The following is a 27,563-nucleotide window of genomic DNA, read 5'->3' as shown; positions in this document are numbered from 1 at the left end:
CATATTTAGCTGAAGTTTCAGCATCATCAGTAAGCTTTTATTTTCTTCCTTGTTACCACATGGTTTGGTTGCTTTGGTGTTCTTATGTTCTTTGCTGTACATTTTCTTTCACTATTTGTAATTGTTTTTGGTTCCTCCGTATCTTAACTGTGAATATCTGCACTGTGTAATTTTCACTCTTTCAATCAGTGTGTAGTCTAATGAATTCGTTGGTTATAAATGATAAACTCCTCAAAACCGGAGCACTAAGTATAGGGCGAACCTCCCACAAACCTTCGTGCTCGTGAGTTAATCACTAAAATACCTGAGCCTTACTTTTGATTCTAAACTAACAAACTGACCCCACATGCCAACGTACATCAGAAATACCTCAATAGGCTGAACATACTCTTGTAACGTATAGCCTGGCCTCCATGCAGTTCACCTAACCCCATGCTTCTTCAGACAACCTGTCCGACAACCAAATATACCAACAGCAACTCCCCTCGTATTGTCACACCAGTACACGCTGCACCGTCATACCCTCTCAGTAAACATTTCCTTTTCAGGCCGTAAGGTCTTTCAGTGCTTCGTTCTCATTACAAAGAGCGCCTTCAGCAGGTGTTGCGGGAATGTCTGTTGAACATTTTCAGCATGATCAATGAACAGCAATATTAATTTTAATTATTTATAAAATGGAAATACACTTTTTATTTAAGTGCTTTGAAAGTATCTTAACATTTTTGGAATACTTTCTACGAAGAGTGGCAAGTGGACAATACTCTGCCCAATCTCTAACATCAGAATATCTTAATGTAATTACAACAATTGTAACAGACTCAGCAACAGTAAGTTACCACCAGACCATGTTCATGGTGTACTCAGTGGAAATATCTTTAAAACTGAACCTGAATTGCTCTGGAAGGTCACAAATATGACGCTCAATCACAGTAAGAAAATGCCAAGATTCAACTTTATAATGGCTTCTTTCTCTTCCTTCAAACTGTAGTAATGTCCGTAAAAACAACAACTATTTTACTGTAGAAGACAGCTTAAAATGCTTATTACGCACGTAATATTTTATATTACATCTGTAATTCATATCTCAAATTATTTTATTTTTGTTATTTTACCGCCTGCCGTAGTGACCGAGCGGTTTTAGGCTCTACAGTCTGGAACCGCGCGACCGCTACGGTTACAGGTTCGAATCATGTCTCAGGCATGGATGTGTAGGATCTCCTTAGGTTAGTTAGGTTTAAGTAGTTCTAAGTTCCAGGGAACTGATGACCTCAGAAGTTAGGTCCCATAGAACTCAGAGCCATTTGAACAATTTCGTTATTTTCCGCAGCCTCTATGAACTATTTTAGAGTTCCTCAGGATACAGTAACTTTTATCCCTTTCTCTACACAATTTTTATTTGTTCCAAGACAAATGATGCCTACAGAACGGGGAAGTAAACACTTTCGAAGAATTGTGGAATGTGATTGTCCGCCAGTCCGATTCTGGATACATAGCAGACAACAAACTCACAGTGTCTAATCAGTCTTACAGCATTCTGCAAACTCAAATCATGTTTGCTAAATCATGACTGGATACAAACGCCCTTTCATTAGGGCCAATTGACTGTAAATTTCAAATATCACACAGGGATGCAGTCACATTGTTATACGCATCAGAAGTGACGAGGTGACATAAAGCAAGGTATCTTGGGATTTAAGAGATTCTCCTGTTACAACCTGTTCCATTCCATGCACACTTTCACATTTCATACTTCTTTATCCAGAAATTTTTGCAAATACCTAGATGCCAGATGAGTTTGTAATGGGGTTGATTTTTGTATTACACTAACAGAGCTATTCATCACCATGCTTGGACTTTGCGGCTCCAATGCAATGTTTGTGAATCAGAGTACCACTTTTGAAAATAATACTCTTGCTCTTTTACATCATCACTGTAACTTTATCTCATAATCGTTGGAACATCGTTTATCACACATGAAGTCTTTTTTTTTCTAGTATCACATATCGATGCCACTCCATGAATGTCACAGGAAAAGAATCACAAGTTTCCACGAGGCGACGATAGCGATCGTGCAAGATCCAGTGCACCCAATGGAGCACGACTGCTGACCCATGCCTCTAGCGGCTCTGTACCTCGAGCACCCTCTGCCGCCATAACATATGAGGTCCTTTGGCAGTGGCTCCCCTCGCAGGCGCTCAGAACCACATCCCCCCCTGTCGTCGTCCACTTATCTATACTACACGATGATGGTGAGTAGGTTTGTGTGGGAAGGATGTGGTATCATGTATCAATTAACACTCCACTTTCGTCATAGCATGACACTGAGACACTGATAGCAGTGGGACGGGATCTTTCAGACCCGATGGAGAACACCCACTGAGCCACATCTCCTGCAGCTCGGTACCTCCAGCAGTATAGAAGCGCTGACGGCAGTGGCTCCCCCTACTCAAGCTCGGAGCCACATAGCTTCAGGAAGCTAGGAATACGATGTCTAGTCGTGGCTCCATTACCGCCGATGCTGTTGTAATAACTAGTCTTTGCTTCTTGTTTCATTATCTGCAACGAATCTTCATTTGCTTGAAGACGTATAAGTTAAAGTCAATATTTTCTTTGCTGTGTTACTTGTTCACTAAGAATTTCCTGTCCAGTTTTCCTATGACAGCACTTGCCACAATGTTCTGTAACCTACCTCTCCTTACTATTGTGTATGAAGTGACACACTACAGTTTACTTTTAGATGCAAACGGGAAGACCCACTGATCCACTGGTGTTTCTAGGTGGGATGCAATGTGCATATACTGTTCACAGTCTCGATGTTCTTTCTACTCTAATTGATATGCTCTGGGGCGAAAGAAGTTAGCGAATGATTTAAGATGTTACTTCCATAAGTGTAGACCATACAATACATTATACCTACATGCATGTAGTTGGAAGAAGATACATTACTAGACAACTGCATTAAATGGAGACTTATGATTTGCAGACTGAGGCATGCTGGTGATGTCGCATATGGAAGACTGAACTGTTGTTTCCAAAATATCTAAACCTATGCCCATGATACACAGACGTAACATAAAGATACCTACACAATTAAGCTAGTTAAAAACTATGATAATGGGTAGGGATCAGCTAGAATATTATCGGTCTAGTGGGAAGGGAGATTTTTCCGGTCATTTTAATGTGCTCCAATTCTTCCAGGGTTTTCCCTCCAATTTTATATCACGTGACCAGTATCAAGTAACCTCACGACACATTCCACTTGTGTAAGGTGTACGGTTAGGGCAGATGACCTACATTATAGATCGTACAATTGACTAAGATGCGTGAGGGTTCCTCTGGATGACGTGCATCAATTGCCAATGGTTCTCCAGGATGATGGGAAGGGTGGGGTTGGCCTTGATTATGAGTGGCGCAAGTGTGTAATCTGACACTGGTTGTGTAACCCGACACTGGAAATGAGCTTCAGATAAGATAGTTTTCTCGGCGTTCTCTCCTAGATAATCTCCTGCTTACCAATTACAGCGTCATCGTGTTGCGAAGGGGCACGACGCTCTCTCATTATCCTTCGAACAATCTGTCCCCCTACCTGGATATGCTTCAGGTTGTCTGCCCCTGCACTCTGCGATGGTAGATACTAGTTTAGCCGACAAAAGTATCATTGATGAAAATTAGGCTAAATACTTACAACCCAAAGGTCACTAAACTTCAGTCAATGGGTAGCATCTGAACATTAGTTGCACTATCGAGCGTTCGGGATTTTTGCATTAATCGTTTAAATAAGTCAAAAATTTCCTTCTAGTGGTTTTATTATTTTTAAAACAAGGAAAAAGTCTATGAAGACCATATTTGATATCCCAGCACCAATTATGCAATTCTACTGAATTTCTCTATAACACGTTGATTCCCAAAAGCAGCCAGAAGAGATTTATTCCGACCCGATATTTTAAAAGTCCTAAAGAGTCAATGACCTGTTACTACTTGTGAGTTGACACAGTCAATCGTGCAGATGTCTTATTGTACAGACGTGCTCATCATAATGTCCAATAATTTGCACGAAACACGCCGCTAGGACTTTGTTTACGACTTGGAAGGTTCGCATGCGAAATCTCCTAAAATAATTCTCTAAGCTCAGACCTTCCCAAAATATTCCATAAGATCGTCGCTTTTCATCAAATATACAAGAACGGATCAAACGCTCGGATTTCTTCATTTTGATACAAATTTGATCTCCAAGTGAAATGCTGAATTCCTATCAGCTAGTATGTAAAGCAACCTGTCAGAAAATCTCAAGCACTTCTATACATGCGGTATTTCTTATGTCAGCCAATGAAATTGCCACACGTAATGATGACTATAAACTTCGTAATTCCCAAACTAGATAGAATTTAATGAAAACAAAATAAGATTCCTTTCCACAAAATAAATTGTTAATATATTTAATATTCAGTGCCACTTCTGGCTGCCCTTTACAAAATCAAGCTCACTAGGACATACGTCACAAATTTCCCTACTACATCACAACTTTCACACACTTACATTTACATAGTATTAATGAAATATCACTTTCTCACCTTACGTATGTCCTCCATTCACTCTCTCGGTCTTTCCAAAACACTCACATAAACAAAACACAACGAAATAATAATTTTCTAATGTACTGTTAGTTACGAAAGAAATCTGTGCAATGAAACTAACGAAAATTCCAGAAAAATTAGATTATATGAACGTATCCTCTTGGCTGTTGTTTCAGTTGATGCTATAGATGAACACATTACTGTCCCTAACTCGGTTTTATTAAGCCACCACATTATTGTGTGTTTTAGGTATAAATTTGTAGCCGGACGGAGTGGCTGTGCGGTTCTAGGCGCTACAGTTTGGAACCGAGCGACCGCTACGGTCATAAGTTCGAATCCTGCCTCGGGCATGGATGTGTGTGATGTCCTTAGATTAGTTAGGTTTAATTAGGTCTGAGTTGTAGGCGACTGATGACCTCAGAAGTTAAGTCGCATAGTGCTCAGATCCATTTGAACCATTTTTATAAATTTATATCTCCGAAAGTATTGAAGTTATTGATTTGAAATTTTAACAGTATGGTTGCGTTATCCATAGAATTTGCTATACTAAAGATGAAAAAGATCGATTAATATTTGACTGTACTTCTTCAGATTCACAGAGAGTTTGTGTAACTTATTGCACGCAGCATTAGTTAAGTACACCGCTTGCCCGGCCCAGTAGCCAGCGACAGCTGTGTGAGCCTGAGAACCAACATCTGCTCTCCTGCCGGCTCCACGGCAAGCTAAGTTTTTTCAGTGCAAGGTGACAACTTGTAATAATTTGGTACATTATAGTGTCTCCAGAAGCGATGCGTTACCCGATGTTAGCATGCGCTTATCACGCATTGCTATCTTACTGAAGTTGTTGCATTAAAACTTTTAGTCACAGACAACACTTTCCCAGGCACATACCTGCTGAAAATTGTGCTTTTATAGAAACGTGAAATTAATTCTTATGCCTATCACTACTTCAGATTTTAACGTATGAGTTCATAAGATACTATGTGGAGACCATGTTGAATGCCATGAAACATTCCCCTCTATATGAAATCTGACGAATACTCGGTACTATTAACTGTATCGTACATTTCCTAGTGACAAGATTTTCTCATACCGCAAAGGAATAATGAAATGGGAATTTAAACAAGCTAAAGGAAGACAAAATTTAAGTAATTAACGTTATAGTATATCTCATGAAGCTGCTCGCTGTCTGCGTATGTCAGTTACTCATAACAGGAGAATCTGTGCAGTGCACCTGTATACGCTGTATGTACTGTACAACGCCTAATAAAGAGAAAGAGCATGGACGACTGTAATAGCAAAATATGGAAGCCTCCATCACTCCCGTCTCTAGAGTTGAAGTTGTACTGGAACACGAACATAGCGGATAATTTTATTTAAAATCAGAAACAAAGCTGCATCACTGCACAACGCTGTTTCTTCTGTCTCGTCTTCAAATATTATGAAACCACAATCGGTTCGTTCTAGAAGGAAGTTCTCAAGTGAGTACTTGACAGAATTTGTAGAAAGATCATAAGAATTCCATATTATGTGAATACTGTAAGTACATCAATGTATATTGTGCAGAAAATAAATATAAAATCTCATGTGCTACACGCAAGTGGCCTTCAATGGACCTCGTTACTTTTCATCATCATGCATTTGTAAAAGACAAGGAAAAATGGTCACCCTTTTACACACATTAAAGCGTATAATGCTATGTAGTGAGTGGGAAAACAAAGACATAACGAGCTTGCACCTCAGGTAACGAATAGAATCTGGATATTGATAGCCGCGTGTTCCAACCAAATCGTGAAGTCCCCGGGGCGTGAGTACCGTCACCACAGTTTTCTGCTTATGGAGCTCCCGTTCTGTGAGACATTCAGTTGCGCAGTGTCTTTTGTAGCGGTCGTCCTATTACTTTTCCTTACAATTCTCTTCATTAAAAATCTATCCTGATCACTCAACACACACTTTCGTCCGAGTTGTGAGTAGCGGGTGATTTTTATCCGCTTTCCCTGTATGACGTGTAAATCTTCGATAAATTGCCTCTTCACAAGCCTAATACTTTGACTACCTTTGTTACAGAAACACCCAGCGTACGAGCACAACCACAATTTGCCCGCTTTCGAGTTCACTTGATACCGACATAATGTACTCCCAACTACACAGAAGACTCTTCTCACCATGGCTGACATTTGGGTTTCCTTTGTCCACTGGCGATGATGCGGTTGCTACCTTACAAGGAGGCTCACCTACTCATCATTCCAAATTTCGTAATTTATGGTACAGGGATGGACTTAACAGTAGTAGGAACTCCAGATGGCCAAGTGTTTAAGAAAAATAGAATTTTCGGCATGGGCCGGGCAAGAGATAAGCTATTTGGGGCAGACAGGCGCCACCAGCGGATAGTGCAATGAGCAGAGTACTAAACGTTAATCTGAGGGCCGTAGGTTCGAGTCCCTAGGAGTAACTATCTTTTTTTTCTTTTTCTTTTGAATTTTTATGTTACTTGCACCGCAAATAAATCGAAATAACGCTCAATACACTGTATTTATTAAGATTCAGATAGTATGAAAAGTGTGGGATCATTCGGGATAGCAAATCAATTTCCAGGGGGGATTCTAATGCGTACATAACTCGTTATATAGAATTAGATACTACCATTATTTTACAATTAATAATTTACACGTGCTGTGGTGATGTTCATCGTAAAAGCAAAGTGAGCAGTAATTTCCTCGGTACTTTGTAACCGTCACAAAATAGTTCAAATGGCTCTGAGCACTATGGGACTTAACTTCTGAGGTCATCAGTCCCCTAGAACTTAAAACTACTTAAACCTAACTAACCTAAGGATATCACACACGTCCATGCCCGAGGCAGGATTCGAACCTGCGACCGTAGCGGTAGCGTGGTTCAAACTGTATCCCCTAGAACCGCTCGGCCACTCCGGCCGGCGTAACCGTTACAAACGCAACAGTTTTACAATTACATCGTTGGTTTAAAGTTTCTACAGAAAAACAAAATAATTTACAATAACAAAAGATTCTTTGTCATGGAACTATCTGGCATCAAAACAAACGTAAGGCATCATTTCGCGTAACATTGGCAAGTATGGCTGATGATGTACAAAGCAATGTACTGTGACACAGTCTTAGCCGCACGGGATTAGCCGAGCGGTCTTAGGCGCTGCAGTTATAGACTGTGCGGCTGGTCCCGGCGGAGGTTCGACTCCTTCCTCGAGCATGGGCTTGTGTGTTTGTCTTAGGATAATTTAGATTAAGTAGTGTGCAAGTGTAGGGACTGATGACCTTAGCACTTAAGTCCCATAAGGTTTCATACACATTTGAACATTTTGAACACAGTCTTATCGGGATGTGATTCTTTTTCCATCTCGATACGGTAAGAGCAATTTTGAAGAATTTTCATCAAATTCTTCATCTGAAGCTAAAAGCAGAAATCGGAGGGTTCCACTAGCGGAGTGCATTTGAGGAGAATCCTACCTTATTTGGCATCCCGAATTTTTGTTTCCTATCCTTTTCATGTCTCTTAGGAAAATATTTATAAATGCAATGTATTGAGCGTTATTTTGACTCATTTGCAGTGCAGATAGAATACAAGTTCAAAACAATAGATGCCAAGAGGATTCTGTATAGTAACTGCAATCCTCAACTCTCAAATTACAGTTCTGCTGTCTTTCCGATTTGGTAACCACTGCTTGTAGGCGAAGCCAATGTAAATGGGCCATGCGTCACACGATCGGGGCCAAAAATACTATTTCTCTTTCTAAACTCTCACTTCCGTTACTTTAATTTTTGGCCACGTCCTGCACATATCATACATTTGGACTAAATCCGTGAAGACAAGTAGGCGCGGTCCCCATTTAGTCCCCCTCCAAGCAGTATTATTGGCTGACTCTTCTAGGAGTCTAAGTGACTTGCTCAAGGCATGCCTTGCAATTCCAGCCAAAGGCAAGTTAATCTACATTAGCTGTATTCGCAATTGCGAGTATGGACAACCATCAGCTGTCGAATGGAATGACAACAGTGAAAATTTCTGCCGAGGCGGGACTCTAACTCTGAATTCCCTCTTATCGCGATCGGTCGCCTTAATATTTGGGTACCCATTCACGACTCGCGGGCAGACCCAAACTTCCATATGTCGTTAACAGTGTACTCGTACAATCATTATGTATATTCCCGCACAAGTGAGATATTTTTCTTGAAAGTTGCTTGCCTTGTGTCTGTGGGTAAGTATGATATTGCAGTGCCTTTATTATTCCGAATTATGATGCAAAGTTCATTTGGACACGCATGTATTTCCAAAAGAACATTGCATTGCATGAATGGTTAACGCATATGGAAGTTTGGGTCTGGTGGTGAGTCGTGCGCGGATAGCCAAATGACAAGTCCACTGCTCGCGATAAGCGGGAGTTCAGGGTTAGATTTCCTGTGTGACACAAATTTTTCACTGACGTCATTCCAATCTATAATTGATGGTTGTCCATATTCGCAGTTGTGAATACATTTAACGTATTTCGTAACAGATCTATCACCGTACTGTCTGTTCCTTAGCTCAGAATAGCACGGACACTGCAATGTCGTAAGTTAATCTTGCAGACGGCTACCTGGCAGGTTTAGTTGAGACGTACGAGCACTTATTAATACGCATATGAATACACAGTATGAAAGGTGTCAATAGCAGATGACTTTCAGATTGAGACGAGTACTTTCATAACACGCGACTTTAATTACGTAAGTCGCCATATAGACAACTTAAGCTTTGCAAACACGTAAATCAACAATGTACTGCACTATTTTCTTCTATTAGCCAATCACAGCAGAGAATACGTGACATCACACAAACATCAATGCCGTGACATAAGACGAATGAAAGGTTTAAAATCATGCTGCACGTGTAATATGGCAACTTCTCAGAGAATCACGTTCATTGGCCACGCCAGTTTACAACCAAATTATCAGCTTTTCAAACTAACCTAGACCTCAGGCTACGTTAATGAACAGGTTGTCGCCGGCCGGTGTGGCCGAGCGGTTCTAGGTGCTACAGTCTGGAGCTGCGAGATCGCTACGTTTGCAGGTTCGAATCCTGCCTCGGGCATGGATGTGTGTGATGTCCTTACGTTAGGTTTAAGTAGTTCTAAGTTCTCTAGGGGACTGATTACCTCAGCAGTTAAGTCCCATAGTGCTCAGAGCCATTTTGAACAGGTCGTCAGTTCAAACTATAGTCACAAAGTAGCAAAAGCAGAACGGAATAAATATTTTAAAGAAAAAATTTGTTCTACCACCAGAAATAAGTAAGCTTTATGTCGCTTGTCCAGAGATGTGGTTGACTGACACGTACAAGGAAAATGTAGAAAGAAAGGAAGGTTAGGATTTAACGTCCCGTCAACGTAGAAGTCACTTGAAACGGAGCACAAGCTCGGAATTTTTTCAAGGTTGGGGAAGTAAATCAGCCGTGCCCTTTCCAAGGAACCATCCCTGTATTTGTCTGATCTGATTTAGAGAAGTCACAGAAGACGTAAATCAGGGGAGGGGACGCGCATCTGCACTGTCGTGCTCCCGTATGCGAGTCCATTGTGATAATCAGTGCACCAGCTCGCTCGGTATAAAGCAAATCGTACTGGAACCATGTCGACTTGCCTGTTTTCAAAGCTTAAGTAGCGTGTTTGATGGTTTTCCCTGTTACCAAAATATCATTTACAATCAGTGGCGTCGAAGCCGCGGCTTGCTGGGTGCATGCCGTTCAAAGCTTGTATCAATGCGGCTCAAGAAGTGAGCTTCTGTCAATGTTGTTGTTGTTGTGTTCTTCAGTCCTGAGACTGGTTTGATGCAGCTCTCCATGCCACTCTATCCTGTGCGAGCTTCTTCATGTGCCAGTACTTACTGCAACCTACAGCCTTCTGAATCTGCTTCGTGTATTCATCTCTTGGTCTTCCTGTACGATTTTTACACTTCACGATGCCCTCCAATGCTAAATTTGTGATCCCTTGATGCCTCAGAACATGTCCAACCAACCGGTCCCTTCTTCTTGTCAATCTGAGCCACAAACTCCTCTTCTCCCCCAATTCTGTTCAATACTTCCTCATTTGTTATCTGATCTACCCATCTAATCTTCAGCATACTTCAGTAGCACCACATTTCGGAAGCTTCTATTCTCTTCTTGTCCTACCTGTTTATTGTCCATGTTCACTTCCATACATGGCTAAACTCCATACAAATACTTCAGAAATGACTTCCTGACGCTTAAATCTATACTCGATGTCAACAAATTTCTCTTCTTCGAAAACGTTTTCCTTGCCATTGCCAGTCTACATTTTATATACTCTCTACTTCGACCATCATCAGTTTTTTGCTCCCCAAATAGTAAAACTACTTTACTACTTTAAGTGCATCATTTCCTAATCTAATTCTCTTTGCATCACCCGACTTAATTCTACTACATTCCATTATCCTCGTTTTGCTTTTGTTGTTGTTCGTCTTATATTCTCCTCCTTTCAAGACACTGTCCATTCAGTTCAACTGCTATTCCAACTCCTTTGGTTCTGTCAAACGATCGAAAAAAAATATTCATGTAATGCTATGATAAATTGAAACATAATTGTAACGCCAAGATGAAATAAACTGCCATACCTTTGGACCTGATGCAAGAATTTTTAAATCCACTTTAGGATGTAAAAGAAAATCTAAATTTTTGCAGTTATGTGACACGTTTTAAAAAAATACAGACATTTTGATAGAATATTTTGAGATGGAATGGATGGAGTAGCAGTGTGATATCTAACTGAGAAATATGATTATGTATGTTTATTGAGATTTAACAAATCATATCCGCTCAGAGGTAAGTATCCCTCGTTCAGTGTCATGAGTTACGTATATCACCATCGTAAGTTTAAGAAGGGTTATTCCCCGCCACGCGGAGGAGCGGCGCGGTTTGAGGCGCCATGTCACGGATAGCGCGGCCCCTCCCGCCGGAAGTTCGAGTCTTCCCTCGGGCATAGGTGTGTGTATGTTCTTATTAGCACAAGTTTGTTTAAGTGATGTGTAAGTAGGGACCGATGACCTCAGCAGTTTGGACCCTTAGGAATTCACACACATTTGAACATTTTAAAAATATTCCTTACAGCCCTTGCAAGATCACGCACACTAGAAAAATTCATGGGGCAAAACACCTCCAACTTGTTGCAGCACAAAAATTGATAACTTTCCAGCCAATTGACCATCCAGACAAACAATATACATAATTTTATACGAATGCATTAAGCCACTGATGTTAGTTGCTCTTGATACGATTCTCTAAGTGCCTCTAATTTCTAGGGTACCTTTCATATACATTTCCTCTTCAAATCCCAATAGGTCGGAGTTGAAAACAGATTCATTACTGAGCGATGGGATACGTTGGTTTATCTCAGTTACAAATTTTCGGGTCGATTTCGCAGTTGCTGTGCATCGTCTAGTTGATGTTTTACTTGTAATTTCGTTATCATGTCTTCCAGTTCTGTAACCCTTTTGAAGATATGCAAGCACGCACTACGTCCCTTGAAAACAGTATATTCTACATCGCGTGCAGTATCGTAGTAGCCTGCTATCATGCACTACCTGTAAATTGTATCTAGCATCCTTGCAAAGCGCAAACACCAGTTTTTGTAATATGTGCAACTTCTTCTCCCTTGGATATCACTAATTTTTCTTATGCATTTCATTGCCAAATTACTGCAGACTTATACGAAATCTGTTCATTATTGTTTTCTCACTATGATGCGGATGATGTTCCACGTACGTAATTATCTTTACTACCCGCTCTGTGGACAACGATTGTCCTTTACTGTGTTTCACTGTTGACGGGAGTTGTGGCTTCCTGTCCCAAAAGGATGATGACCTACATGATTAGACGCCTGCTTCCGCATCACTCCCATTTTCAAGGACGTGTCGTCGTCGCTGAACTCCTTACGTACAGTGTCCGCACAGTGGAGCGCATACGACACAAGACAGTCCGCTGGCTCATCTTGCTGAAATGCTAATATTTCACCTGCCACTTCTTTCTCACTCTGAAAAATGCTTTGCATTCCTTTCTGACAAATGTCAACTTCGGCAACTATTGTTGTAGATATAATGCAATCTTTGCTTTGTTTATCGTTCGCATAATCTGCTTTGTGTCAACACCACTAGTACTGTAGAACAGTCATGACTTACTCGACGACTAAGCACTTCAACTACGCTTCGTAGACTCTTCTGCTCTCTCCATTGGATATTTCGAGTCCCGCCATCTGTTGCTAGTAGCAGCCAATATTGTGGCTGCATAGGAGGCAATGTGTGGGGCGTTGAATGCTGTAAACATGATTAGCCGAAATGTTTGGTGTTTCAAGAGGCACCGTGTCGAATATTTACACCGATACAGGGAAACCGGAAAAACTTCTTCCGCCAATTCAGAAGGTGTGTGATCGTGATAGGCGGTCGTTAAGCACGATTGCCACGAAAACTAAGAGAGCAACAGATGCAGAGGTCACTGTTCTGCTGGACATTTCCCTCGCGCACTCTGTCAGCACCAAAACCACGCGAGGTGCGCTCCGTAAGAAGGGAACTCAACGGCGGACTGGAATTACAAAAGCTCTCATCAGTGTGCAAAATTTGGTAACAAGAATCCATAGTACTGACATCTCCTGGACCGTGGATCAATGGAAGAATGTCATTTGGTCGGATGACCTTTGTTTCACGATGTTTGTAACTTCTGGCCGAGAATAAGTAGCAACAGTGAAACATGGTGGAGTTTCGATGGTGTCTTGGATAGCCAAATCGTCATATTCCCCGTGGTTACTCCGCAAGCTCGCTGTACTGCCAAGGGCTGCATGACCATTTTGGCTGATTAGGTCAATACCATGGCTTCAATGTTTGTTTCCTAACGATGATGCTGTGCCCCAAGAAGACAGGGTCCGTGTCCACACAGCTCGGAAGTTACAGGACTGGTTTTGCGAGTACGAGTATGAACTTTTACACCTCACCTGGCCGCCACAGTTATCAGATACCAACACTGTTGACCCTTTGTAGTCTAGTTTGTAGAGAAGTATGTGTGACAGCTGTCCACAGCCATCATCATTACCTGAACTTGCTAATATTTTACAGGAAGAATGGAATAAGATGCACTTCTAAACCATACAGGACGTGCGTTCAGCCATTTTAAGATGACTGGATGCTACTTTAATGCCAGCAGTTTTCCTTCAGCATATTAAGCATGGTAATGTGTTGTGGTGTAGTGTGGTGGTTAGTGTTTAACGTCCCTTTGACAACGAGGTCATTAGAGACGTAGCGTAAGCTCGGAGTAGGGAAGGATTGTGAAGGAACCATCCCGGCATTTGCCTGAAACGATTTAGGGAAATCACGGAAAACCTAAATCAGGGTGGCTGGAGACGGGATTGAACCGTCATCCTCCCGAATGCGAGTCCAGTGCTCTAACCACTGCGCCACCTCGCTCGGTGGTAATGTGTTGTGTTTCTAGTATTACACTTACTTTGGTACGTGAAATAAGATGTTTCAGATGGCTCTAAGCACTATGGGACTTAACATCTGAGGTCACCAGTCCCCTAGATTTAGAACTACTTAAACCTAACTAACCTAAGGACATCACAAACATCCATGGCCGAGGCCGGATTCGAACCTGCGACCGTATGAGCATTGCGGTTGCGGACTGATGCGCCTAGAACCGCTCGGCCACATCGGCCGGCGTGAAATTGTACTCCAGCTAAATAATGACACGTTCATTCAGTGAAAGAAAAGAGATACATTCACTAACAGCATTTTCTTCTGTCGCTGAGAGCGGTACTGCGCTCGGTGTATTGCGGCACCATTTTGTTGTCTAAACGACACGTCTTACAATATTATATCTGCATCACAGAGTCGGCCACTCCCGCCGAAGTTCGAGTCCTCCCTCGGGCATAGAAGTGTGTGTTAGCATAGGTCAGTTTAAGTTAGTTTAAGTAGAGCAAAATGTTTAAATGTGTGTGAAATCTTATGGGACTTAACTGCTAAGGTCATCAGTCCCTAGTCTTACACACTACTTAACCTAATTTATCATAAGGCAAACACGCACAACCATGCCCGAGGGAGGACTCGAACCTCCGCCGGGACCTGCCGTACAGTCCATCGCTGCAGCGCCCGAGACCTCTCGGCTAATCCCGCTCGGCGGAGTATAAGTCTAGAAACCGATGACCTCTGCAGTTTGGTCCGTTTAGAACTCACACACATTTGAACATTTACACATTTGAGGATCACAGATTGTTCAGAAATATTAACTGTTGTACTGCCTGCAGAATTTTTGCGCTGTACTGACCCCCTAATTCGGCTACACACGCAAAAGGGACTATGCAAACTAGTTATAAACATGTTTCTTTGTCACTTTTATACATGTTCTGTTATTCCTGATCCGTGAAATGGAATATTATCTCCTCAGAGTAAATCTTTTGTTTGCAACTAAACCTAATGGTGTTCTTTGGTCGCTACGTGTGATCGGTGTCATTTACTTTCGACGCCTCTCTAGTCACGATTTCGAGTGGGCCTTCGCACCGTCGTGCGGCAATTGAGCTGTGTCTGGCTGTTCTAAATAGTCCAGGATGTCATTTTCGTAGCATTAACGGGCGTATTTCACAAATATACTTCAGGATATTGAAAAGTATTATTTATTAATACATGGTTAGACATCGCACTGTTGAAAATCGGGCAGTATAACTGCGAAATAGGTACGCCGCGGCCATGATGAGGGCACGCTGAACTGTCTAGGACAGATAGATGCAGATTCATGCACCGCGTATGTTGACACGATAATACAAAATCGCCATAGAAGATGTTCAAGAATAAAGCAAGTTAAAGCGTCTAGCAAATAACAAACAGCCTCTCATTCAGTAGAAATCACAAAATTTATGCCCTAAGTAGATGCGGAATAGGTTTCCATTGATATAGGTGTCAAGACTGGGTGTCGAAACAAGCATGGAAGCACTCTTTATTCCAAAACTGTAACCACTTTCTAATCTGATTCTGGTCCTAAGCACTGATATTTCCATAAGAAGGCATTTTCGAGATAATTAGAACTGCACACAAAATTGCTCTTTGTTTCCGCTGAAGGGCGAGATGGCATAGGCAGGGCAGCACGTGGCCTGCTCCACTTCAGGGCCTCACAGGTCACCAGTGGCGTCACGGTTGCCGTAGTAACCAGGCGGCACGCAGCATGGTCTACTGCACCGGTTCCGGCCTGTGCTGATGTTATGGGCTGTCAAGTTACAAAGCCGTTATATTCTCGAGAGCGTACATTACAGAGTTGTAGTTGACGGTCTACTTGTAATTAACAGTTCGTCTGTGATTCAGACATCTTAAGCCTCCTTTCAGAAAAATTTGCTAATCTCTATGAGAAATTTTAAATTTGTGCAGAGATTATAAAGTACGGTGCCTGAGAGGTAACGTATAGCACCCAGAAGGGGAGGATCAAATTAAATGAATCTTCACGGGTTCACTGAGTATGTGATATTATTTCAGTGACTGCAAGATAGAGTCAAATTTACAAAGAACTTGGCAGTACGACCCCATTACTGATAGGAGGGCGTTGCGCCACCTATAGACTGATTTAGTCGTGAAGTCTTTCATAAAGCCTTTCTGTCATCTTTATCTGGCCCACAAGTGTTGTAAGTGGTGGTTGGTAGCTGGATTCTGGTACTAGGATGGCCGCGTTGGTCTCGTACATGTTTTGTCGGGGACAGATCTGTGGATCTTGCTGGCCTCAGGAGTACCTCAACAACGCGCAAACAGTTTACAGAGATAGGTGGCGTGTGTGGACGAGCATTGTCCCGTTGAAAATGTCACCACAGTACTGCCGCCTGAGAAGTGACTTATGAGGACGCAGGATGTCCATAATGTACCGTTTTGGCGCCAGAGTTTTCTCAGTCACTGTCAGCAGTGACCTGAAGTCGTTCACGATTACTACCCGCAGCTCGATGGCAGCAGTAATACCGCTTTGCCTGTTCAAAACATTCAAACAAGGGGACCTCTTACCAGGTGGCCACTGTACTCGCCGACAATGATCATCCGTGGTAGTGCACGACCGCGATTCATCACTGAACGCAATACGACGCCAGTCATCAACAGTGCATATACTTCCCGTTCGTGTTACCACTCGAAGCGCAGTCGTTTGCGTGGCGGTATTAACTAGCCAACAAACGGGACGGCGATTCCCTAGTGCGTCCGCTGCTAGCCTCCTACTAATGACGCAGGATGACTCAGAATGTTACAGTGAATCAATTACTTGTTGTCGGATACCAGGCGAAGGGTTTATTATGTATTTTGAGCGAAATGCGGCGACCCTTCTTTGCGGTGGTCCAATGAAGTCAAGCGGAAGTTTGACGCCCGCCCAGTCGTCCTCATGCAGTTGAATGTCAGGATATTGTCACATCCGAATAGCTTAGGAATCTGCATACTGAATGATTTGACCAAATTAAGACCCACAATAAATCACCTTTCAAGCTGTGTTGATAGCGCTGTGTCAGAATGGTACACGGCATTTTCATGACCTTAACAGTGATCACTCAAGATCTGTCGCTGTTCGTACGTCTCATACACGGTGATTCATCTGCCTGTACCAACACTGTTTTATGCAATCCGTAACACCTTCGAAAACCATACGCGAGATTTTCATATTCTCTAGTTTTCTAGGCGCAAACTATCATTCCTTCAGAAAAAATTAACATGACGTTTTTTGAAGAAATTTAATATAGTTAAATTTTGTACTGGGATACATTTTCGCTACATGCGGAAGTTTGCGAATTTCTCAAGGAAAAAAAAATGACCGTCAAACGCAGCACCACCGATCAGGATTTCTAGTATGTTGTTCACGGTATTATTTTCCAACAGTGTAAAAAGTCTGCGACTGCATGAGTTATTTCCCACATTACACTTCATTTGGGTTTCATTGACTGCTCTCATACGCCACTGGCTTACAAATTGTAAAACTGACATTTGTCTAAATGTTAGCTAAAAATATTGTGAATTTTAGCAGCATAAAATGAACAATTACGTCGTTGTATTCATCAGACCTTGTTGTTGTTGTGGTGGTCTTCAGTCCCGAGACTGGTTTGATGCAGCTATCCACGCTACTCTATCCTCTGTAAGCTTCTCCAAGTAAGCACAGCAACCTACATCCTTCTGAACCTGCTTAGTGTATTCATCTCTTGGTCTCCCTCTACAATTTTTACCCTCCACGGTGCTCTCCAATGCCATATTGGTGATCCCTTGATGTCTAGGAACATGTCCCACCAACCAATCCCTTATTCTACCCAAGTTGTGCCACAAATTCCAAGTCTCCCTATTTGTATTCAGTACTTTTCATTATTTACGTGCTCTAACCATCTAGTCTTCAACATTCTTCTTTGGCACCACTTTTCGAAAGCCTGTATTCTCTCCTTGTCTAAACTATTTATCGTCCATGGCTATACTCAATACAAATACTTTCAGAAAAGAATTCCTGACTCTTAAATCTATGCTTGATGTTAGAATTAACAAATTTCTCTTCATCAGAAACTCATACGTTCCCCTTGCCAGTCCACATTTTATATCATCTCCACATCGACCTTCATCAGTTATTTTGCGGCCGTAATAGCAAAACTCATCTACTACTTTAACTGTCTCATTTCCTAATCTAATTCCCCCAGCATCACCTGATTTAATTGGAGTACATTTCATTTCCCTCGTTTTGCTTTTGTTGATGTTCATCTTATATCCTCCTTTCAAGACACTGTCCATTCCGTTCAGCTGCTCTTCCAAGTCTTTCGCTGTCTCTGACACAATTACAATGTCATCCGTAAACCTCGAAGTTTTTATTTCTTCTCCATGGATTTTAATACCTACCTTATGACTGTGAAAATACTGTAGTTGTAATGGCTAAGTCTGTATCGAACTGTCAACGGCCGGCCGCTGTGGTCTCGCTGTTTAGTCGCCCAGTCCGGAACCGCGTGACTGCTACGGTTTGCAGGTTCGAATCCTGCCTAGGGCATGGATGTGTGTGATGTCCTTAGGTTAGTTAGATTTAAGTAGTTCTAAGTTCTAGGGGACTGATGACCACGGATGTTCAGTCCCATAGTGCTCAGAGCCATTTGAACCATTTTTTTGAACTGTCAACGTAATTTTTAGCGTAACATTTAGGAAAGTCGTGTATCTTTCGGTAACCTCAGAGGCACGTTGAAATGAATAATGTTGAGACTGAAAAAGGTCGAATATCTGGAATAGTTCCTGTTGTTGGAAATTTGTGTAAGGTGATAACGAGTGCCCTGAACAAATAGTAGACATTCAGATTGGTGAAGGATGAGTGTGGGGTTGGAGGTGCATTTGAAGGTCACTTTTGTACCTTTATCCAGAATAACTGAAGGCCGTGGCCTCCAGTGAAAACGTATCGCAATGCATTAAAATTCCCACAGAAAGGACCTCTTCATTTTCTCAGTAGGACTAATAGTTCGTGTGTAGAGAGTAACAGAATATGAAAACATCGCGCGTGATTTTTGAAGGCCAGATTTAACATTGAACATTGCATAAAATGAAATCTGTAGGGGCAGCTTAATTACCCTGCATACCCAAGCAGACCTGATAACAGCACAACAGACGAACAATATTACTGAACTCCTTTGACCGTTTTATGTGCCACACAGAATAGCAACGCTGATAATTGCATATCCGCAGATGTTGCCTAGGTGTAGGAAGTCACACTGCCATCGGACCGTGCCTTCTGAGTGCTTGACGTTTTTATCAGGCAGCTGTATGTGGCAGTGCTTTCTGTACCACCGGTATGTTCACTCCACCGTAGATCATATCAATTTTAGTCTACTTTCGCACCTCTAAGTACTATCACTGCTTTGAGACTCCAACGAAATCTTGCGAAAAAAGTCATCTCTGAATAAATGTACTATGCACTGTTTGATATTCCCAATTGCTAATAGAAACGCCCGTACGGTGTATGTACGTCGACGTTGTATACGTAACTAATTACTTCCTTTCGCACAATGATTGCTATTTACGTTAATGAAGAGATAGATGAAATATTATTCCGTAACATCCCAGTTTATTAAAACGTGAGGCGAATGTTTACTTCCTGATTTATTCATCTCAAAAGTTATCAACACCAGCAGCAATTGAACATAGAAAAGCGGATAAATACTTCCCCTCTACATATCCAACCGAAAGGTCTTCAAGGGTACGCGTCTGTTCTTCGCCTCTCATCGTCACGGTGTTTCCTTGTCTCTACGAATGCGGAAAACAAATTCCTCCGCCCGTCCACTGTCCGTTACTTTGGTTATGTGTCATCGTCCCTCATCTAGCTTGTTTCGTGGTCATCATCATTATCACTGTCAGCCAGATATTTAACATTGGACAATAGACCCCTGCGGCCATCGCCACGTGCGATAGGCTGCAGCTAACCACGCAATTGCATACGGATGTATTCGTATGTCATCTAGCAACCGTACACAGTACATTAGGTTCTTCTCTCCGACTTTTGAGGCTTTGGAATCCGTAAAGGACCCTATGAAAACCATCCTCACCAAGTCATCCCCCAGTTCGTTCATGAAACAATCATTCTTGAACGATCGTAATGTTTTCTGAAGATACCTACTTGCATTCCTGACAGAAGGAAATCAGAGCCACATGTTAGAACAGTTCCCATCTTTCTGTAGGACACCAATTTTAACTTCAGATTTTTAGCAGTAGTTGATGAGGAATTTTGTGGAGATAGTATAAATTTTCGATATTAAAATACAAATCAACACCACTGAGCAAATCGTTTGTAGTTGTCAAAGAAAGTGCATCTTGCCGTAACGAATTAATCCCTGTTGTTGTTGTTGTTGCTGTTGTTGTCTTCAGTCCTGAGACTGGTTTGATGCAGCTCTCCATGCTACTCTATACTGTGCAAGCTTCTTCATCTCTCAGTACTTACTGCAACCTACATCCTATTGAATCTGCTTAGTGTATTCATCTCTTGGTCTCCCTCTACGATTTTTACCCTCCACTCTACCGGTAGTAAAAAATCTCTTGCTTGCCGAATGTTGTGACGCCTTTAGTGGGGGTAAAAAGTTGCGAAATTACCTATAGATAATCTGGCTGGTAATAACAGGAACCTGAATGGCCCAATCAAATATATGGATAGTCCCAATGAAAATTTCTCCCATTGGTTCATACTAACAGCTACTGAAAACGCTGGTCATGTAGCTGAGTGATTTTAGTTGTTATAATGGACATATCACTATTTTATTTTACTTCACTAGTAATGATGAAAATTTATTGAATGTTTTGTAATTAACTGTTGTGAAGTTTATCTGGAATTTGGAAGCTTGTCTCCCATTACAAGAATTTGTGAAAAGAGGGCAATTATAAAGTCGGTGGAGCATTTTAAAAGATCGGTACAGGTAAATGGATAAACATGACCTAAAAGAACGCTCAAAGCTCTGAAAATGGTGCCCAAAAGTTCGTGCGGATCACAGCACAAAGGGCTGCCACAGACCGTAGTTGCTGGAAAAGTTGAAGAACCAGACAAAGGAAGCACTATCTGTTCTAGAATTTGCATGTTGGCAGTGGATATTGAGTGTGCAAAGAGCCTTGCGTACACGCTTCAAGAGACACCATAAGGTTATAATAGCACGGTGAAGTGCTACAAGAACTTTTAGAAGGATGGCTGTTTGTGAGATGCAAAACATTCTGGACGACCGGGCCTTGTCGGGACCGACACTGTTCGGCGGACCATGTGGCGAGTGTGGTGTTACCAAATGCCGCAATTAACCGATTTCTGCCTGAATTAATCTCAACATTACAAAAAAGATATTTGTTCAATGCCATCTAAGAAACATACTACAACAATCTAAACAAAAAAGTTATTGATAAGTTAAGCAAATGAGGGTGTAACATATATGCCACGCTGGGCATAACATATATTTTAAATGAAATACATGAGAGTAAATAAAATAATGCAGTGTATGTCATATTGTGTTCAGGCAACGGAATGGTTCAAATCACTCTGAGCACTATGGGACTTAACATCTAAGTTCATTAGTGCCCTAGAACTTAGAACTACTTAAACCTAACTAACCTAAGGACATCACACACACCCAAGTCCGAGGTAGGATTCGAACCTGCTACCGTAGCGGTCGCGCGGTTCCAGACTGAAGCACCTAGCACCTCTTGGCCACTGAGGCTCGTTTATCACCATAAGGGCAATTAGTCTCAGGTTCATCACCGTAACTTTTTTTGTAAGTCGAAACCGCTTCTGCACCGGCATGAAGTACTCTTGGTCCAGAATAACCTTTTTGCCCTCATCTTGTTCTCCAGCATCTTCATTCGTTTCCATAATAGCTTCAGGACGTTCTATAAATATATCTGCGACATCTTCTTTTTTTTCCTCCTCCTCAATAATAGTCAGGATGTCAAATCACAGACTGGCATCTGATACAGGATAAATTTATTATACTGACTGTTCTTATTAGTGTAGAATATGCGTAATACACCATTTAAATGTGGATTAGGGACCACAATAATGAACTACATCTTGTGGTTAACCTATATAACAAATTTCAGGAACTTAACACTAAAATCAAGCAAAAGTTTTAAAATTTGTGTTATTAATTGCGAGACAAAATAAATCCGGGACATAATCGTATTCAGAAAAAGGCTTCGGGAATTAAGGCTATAAACGCTGTCCTCTTCCTACTTTGTACTGCCAGAAACAAGCCTACGTATCAACAATAGAATGTTGTTATCTGGATATATATATATATATATATATATATATATATATATATATATATATATATACACAACAAGTGTCTGGTGCTCTCCAAGGTAGCGATGGAGTAGGGATTTTCGCGTACGATCAGTTGACATATATACCGCGAATATCAGGAATCTGATAAAACATCAAATCTCTAACATCACTGCGGCCGGGAATAGATCCTACAAGAACGGTACCAACGAGACTGAAGAGAATCGTTCAACGTGACAGAATTGATACCCTTCCGCAGATTGCTGCAGGTTTCAAAGCCAGGCCATCAACAAGTGTCGGCTTGCGAACCGTTCAACGAAACATCATCGATATCGACTTTCGGAGCCGAGGGCCCACTCCTGTACCCTTGATGACTGCACGACACAAAGCTTTAAGCCTCGCTGGGCCCGTAAACACCGACAATGGACTGTTGACGACTGGAAACATGTTGCTGGTCGGACGAGTCTCGTTTCGAATAGTATCGAGCGGTTGGACGTGTACGGGTATGGAAACACCCTCATGAATCCATGAACCTTGCATGTGAGCGAAGGACTGTTGAAACCTGTGGATGCTCCGTAATGGTGTGTGAAGTTGGAGTGTCATGGGACCCCAAATATGTCCAGGCATGACTGTGACAGGTGACACGTACGAAAGCATCCTGTCTGATCACCTTCATCCATTCATGACCATTGTGCATTCGGGCATGGCTTGGGAAATTCCAACAGGATAATGCTACACCCCATATGTCCTCCACTTTCCAAAAGAAGTTTTGCGAAGATTGAAATCAGTCGTTGGGGTTCTTCCAAGGCTTTATGGAATCCCAAAGATCCACAAGAATAGTGTTCCTCTGCGTCCGATGGTGAGCAACAACGGCTTTCTGTCTTATGATTGTCCCAAACATTTAGCATCATTATCAAGGCCTCAGGTGGTAAAATGCGCTCATCACATACGTAACTCTGTGGACTTTATTGACAAACTTAAATCGCTCAAATATAACAATTCTGATATGTTAGGAAGTTTCTATGTAGTGTCGTTGTCCACAAAGATTCCTCTTTCAGCATCATTGTGTGGTGTCACCGCCAGACACCACACTTGCTAGGTGATAGCCTTTAAATCAGCAGCGGTCCGTAAGTATACGTCGGACCCGCGTGTCGCCACTATCAGTGATTGCAGACCGAGCGCCGCCACACGGCAGGTCTAGAGAGACTTCCTAGCACTCGCCCCAGTTGTACAACCGACTTTGCTAGCGATGGTTCACTGACAAAATACGCTCTCATTTGCCGAGACGATAGTTTAGCATAGCCTTGAGCTATGTCATTTGCTACGACCTTTCAAGGCGCAATATTCAGTTACTATTGATATTGTGAATCATGTACCGTCAAGAGCGACGTTCATCATTAATGGATTAAAGTTAAGTATTCCACCAGCTACGTCCGTTTTTTCAAAATTCTAATTTCCTTGTCCTGTTCCAGACCTCACGCCAGCCTGCGTGAGGTAAAACGAGTGCCTTTCGGCCTCCTCTAGTAACATGGTGTTGGCTCTCATGCCAACCACAACACATTGTATCTCGCTGTCAAAAACTTGCTGAAGAGATTTTGTTTGAATATATTTCGACGTCAACATTCTTTTTTTTTCGGTAATGGATCTTATGAACAGACGAGTAGTCCTTTCTCGTCTTAGGTGGCCAACTTTCTTTAATAGAGGTCTTCGAGGAGAAGGCGCTGAAATCCCCTAGTTTCAAACCCATAGTGTTGAGGTATGTTGATGATACGTTTATAGTGTGGCCCCTTGGTGAAGACAAAAGAATTTTTAAATCATCTGAATTCGATCCACAGACAAATTCAGTTCACAACGGAAATCGAAAAAGATGGATGCCTTAAATTTTTGGATGTTTTAATACGATGCAAAGATGATGACTCTTTGGGACATGCAGTATATCGAAAAGCGACCCACTTTGATTTAAATTACATGCAAATAGCTGCCACCATGAGTTTACTCAGGGTTCTGGTACACAGAGCATACGTGACTGCTGACTAAAGGAGTCTGGAGGACAGCCTCTACCCCTGAGAAGAGTTCTTCAAACCAAAGGGTGCTCTCTACAGCAGATACGTAATTCGCTACAATTGAAACCAGCAGTGGGTGTAAGAAATGCAGAAGAAGAAGTGGCAGTTTTAAATCCACTGGTTTTTTACCGTATGTGGGAAGCCTGTCGTCAGAATTAGGACGGATCCTTAGTAAACAGAAAGTGAAAGTGATGTTTCGTCCCCCCCCCCCCCCCCCCCGCCCACCTCCACACAAAGGCAGCGCTACTGGGTTCTGTGAAAGATGATTTAGTGCTTCGTAAGCCTGGGGTTTACAAGATTCCCTGTGAATGTGGACGTTCATACATCGGACAGACGATACTTACGGTCCAGGAGAGATGCACAGAGCACCGCAAGTACACCCGGCTCTTACAACCTAATAAATCTGCGGTGGCACTATATTGACAATGGTCACTCTATGGTGTACGATAATGTCGATATTTCAGTTCAGTAGAGTTCAGTGAGACTAGCGATGATATAACCAAATACTTAATGATTTCAGCGTCAGCTCCACTGCACTCCCTGTAAAAGAATCATAATACTAACTAAATTTAGTGGAAGTGGTTCAAGGCTTTCCTATTTTTAGTTAGCTGGTACAATAGCGTCGAAAAAGCAGTTAAGTTTACCATTGGAAATTTTATTCTACTCATAAAACTTTGTTTATAAATTGCACTATTGATAAAAGGAAATGTTTTAATACAGGATGGTAAAAACCAACTGTGTTCAACAAAAATGTGAACGAATATTCCATGAATGCGGTTCCAAGTTCTACAATGGATCGAAGGGTGACCTATGCCATATCACATCTATAATATAGGTTTAAATAAAGTTTCACAAAACAGAAAACTAGCAAAATGGTTTACAGTGACCCTCAATTATCTTTAATTACTTATCCAACTTGTCGCAAATTGCAGTGGCTGATGTGGCTTCTCAATAATTATATAACAGAAAAATCATCACGTTTCAGATTTTAACTTACGTAGCAAATGTGAATACCATGAGCTTCAATTGACGATCGACACTAGTATTACGTAAAAAGTGGATGTAACAGATGAGACTTCTGCAGTTCTGAGTGAAGTCTTATGCACTAAAAAAATGCGGCATCGCGTACGTTCTTTACATTGTCGGTGTTCGTCGGGGGGCAGTGGGAAACACAGCTCCGCTCACCTCGCCGTTTCGGAAGCAACTCTCTCCTAACTTCTCCTTACTACAATTTACCAAGGATGGTTTAAAAAAAACTATCTGGCTGTGTTTTCATCTGACCGATCAGGCTCTCAATGGTAACCTTAAGCTCCGCCTACAAAAATTCTGTCTATCCAATGAGAAACGTTATACTTTTGGTGGTGGGGCAATGATTGTAAAGTTTGCAATGAAACAGAGACGCGAAAAAGTCTCACGCTAAAACTTGCGGCTGGTGTGGCCCTTTTAGTGTTATCGTAAGATCTATACTGTTCTTCTGGAGGGCTCTATCTTTTAACATGGGCTGGGGGGGGGGGGGGGGGTTGGTCCTGGTGGTTAGCTGGCGACGTGGGTGTCCGTCCCTTATCGTAGGGCCTTCTATCTTAGCACGCTTCTGCTCTCAGCTTCTGTTCTCGTTTCTCTCCTCGGAACTGCGTCTGTCTCACGGGGAGAAGGTATGACATGCATTTAGACATGTTAGTCTGTGGTATTCCATTTGCTCACTCGTTACTCATATTACTTTGGTTAATGTAATGTCACGACTTATTTGGAGCTATGTGACATACTACTGGATTTGCTTATCATGTCAGGGTTTTTATGGAAGGTTGTGGAATTGCCTGACATCTTACATATCACCACACTTCGATCTTAATTTTAGCACTGAAGTTAGGCAATGATTGAACCGTTGTCTGAGTCAGTCAAGAATTATTCCTTTATCTAAATTCTATTTCCTACGGTTCAGCCACACTACTCTGGTTCAATGCTAGTAATTATATTTTTATATTCTTCCACATTATTCTCAAAAATATGATTATATTGACAATGGAAGAATATTTTTATTCTACTATAATTATTATTTTTGCAATTATTTTCCTTCTTTATTTAAGTGTGAAGTTTGTTTTTTAAGAAGTTTGTTATCGTAAGTGAGGCTTCTTTCGCATCGATTTTCTTTGAAATTTTTTTTTATAAATGTAGTAATTAAGGAAAATCTATTCCTAACACATTTTCAAAATATCATGTACAAGTAAAATGTTTTTGTTTCTAGAAACTCATTTCAACATTGTTACACCAACAAATAAGAATTATTTCCAAGAATTGCTTTGACAAAGAAATATACATACATGAGTATTGAGATATTATCCTATCAAATGGTACAAATGTTAAAAAAAGGGAAAATATCCAACAAGATAATTTTTTATTCTTTGTTTTTATAAAGAGTAAATAAGTAAAATATAGTTATTCTTTTAATTTTATGAGGAGAAAATAAGTGGCATATAGTTTTAGTGTTTATTATGCCTTACTTTTGTTCTTTATATACTGTCCGTTTCAAAACTAATGACTTATTTTTTAGATAGTCTTTTTACTTAAGTCCATAGTCAATGACTGTTATTTTGTAGTTTATTAGCTGTCTGGTGTGCTTAACTTATTTAATTTTTCACACGTTTCTTTTGCACAATTCCTACATCACGTAACTTGAGTTGACACATTCCTATGAATGTTTAAGCATGAGGTTGGCAAATATTTTTGCATGCAGGTGATGGACTTGAGCGAATGGGTGTGGGCAAATGTTTCATGTACAGCTTCGTTCGTTATTCCTTGTTGGCTTTGCAAGTGTGTGTTGCTTTTGTGGAGGTCCCATAATGGAATGGAGCTGTGAGTGCAGAACCTCATGGTTTACTGGCTTTGTATACGTGAAAGTCATCGATGTGTGTCGCTGAAAGCGGTCGTTTTTCGTTGTAACACTTCGCAGATGACTAGTTTAGCATAAGATAGGGATCTAGGAAGGTATGTCGTCTATTCTTCACCCATTTTCTTTCTTAGTCTCAATCTTGCGAGTCTTCAACTTCTGTTCTTCCTGCTTTTTCTCTGCTACTTACTTGCTTCTTAGTTCTTCTCTGGGCAGGATGTGGAAATATTTATTGATAATTAGTCACTTTGAAGTTCTCCTCCTAGTAACAGTTTG

This window comes from Schistocerca gregaria, chromosome 2 (assembly GCF_023897955.1).
Source record: "Schistocerca gregaria isolate iqSchGreg1 chromosome 2, iqSchGreg1.2, whole genome shotgun sequence".
NCBI classification, from domain to species: domain Eukaryota; kingdom Metazoa; phylum Arthropoda; class Insecta; order Orthoptera; family Acrididae; genus Schistocerca; species Schistocerca gregaria.
This window is presented reverse-complemented; position numbering follows the sequence as displayed.